Raw genomic sequence first — 1,048 nt, 5'->3', positions numbered from 1 at the left:
AATAAAACTAACTAAAAGCAATCTGATTCTTATTAACTTGCACAACAATACTGTCAGAATTAGTGATATAATAACCCACACAAATCATCTTCTGATGGTCTAAGTTCTAAACTATTGCTATGGCTAGTGTTGAGTAACCTACATATGCACGCTTCAATTGATCACTTTTTAAAACTCATTCGCTAAAACATATGAGTTGCGCGGAGGCGGAGGCTTGGGTGCGTTCAAGATTCGGCTCCACCCATAACCCACAGCCATGGCCGAGGAAGGCATTGCTGCTGGAGGTGTAATGGACGTTAATACTGCTTTGCAAGAGGTGCTGAAGACCGCCCTCATCCCCGATGGCTGAGCGCACGCAACTCGCGAAGCTGCCAAAGCCTTAGACAAGCGCCAAGCCCACCTTTGTGTACTTGCATCCAACTGTGATGAGCCTATGTACGTCAAGTTGGTGGAGGCTGTTTGTGCTGAACACCAAATCAACTTAATTAAGGCTGACGACAACAAGAAACGAGGGGAATGGGTAGGCCTCTGTAAAATCGACAGAGAGGGAAAACCCCGTAAAGTGGTTGGTTGCAGTTGCGTGGTGGTTAAGGACTATGGCAAAGAGTCTCAGGCAAAGGATGTCATCGAGGAATACTTCAAATGCAAGAAATGAACAAATAAAGTTGGCTTTTGTTTAAAAACAAACAAACAAACAAAAAACCAAAAAACTCATTCATTAAAACATATTTTATTCTACATGGAAGTTAATGTGCAGAATTATCAGTTACACAGTCAAAACTTAGCCACATACTAGTATATTACTTTTCATAGTAATATTTTTCATTATTTTTTCTTTATTGATTAAGGTATTACATATGTGTTTTAAAGCAGTAATTTTCAAATAAATGATCTTAGTTGTATGAGACTTGTCTTTCATGAGATCTTTTTTTACTGAGGTGAAGTTGCATATGAGGTCAGACACAAAAATATCGGAAACAGCCCTGGCCAGTGTGGCTCAGTTGGTTGGAGTATTGTTGTGTGTGTGTGTGTGTGTGTGTGTGTGTGT

General features: G+C 40.1%; 1 pseudogene; it reads left to right on the top strand.

Annotated features, from left to right (window-relative positions):
* Window positions 1-197: 197 nt before the first annotated feature.
* LOC102258549 lies at window positions 198-683 on the top strand (annotated as a pseudogene).
* The last annotated feature ends 365 nt before the right edge of the window (window positions 684-1,048 follow it).

Source organism: Myotis brandtii, unplaced genomic scaffold, assembly GCF_000412655.1.
Source record: "Myotis brandtii unplaced genomic scaffold, ASM41265v1 scaffold4004, whole genome shotgun sequence".
NCBI classification, from domain to species: domain Eukaryota; kingdom Metazoa; phylum Chordata; class Mammalia; order Chiroptera; family Vespertilionidae; genus Myotis; species Myotis brandtii.
This window is presented reverse-complemented; position numbering and strand designations above follow the sequence as displayed.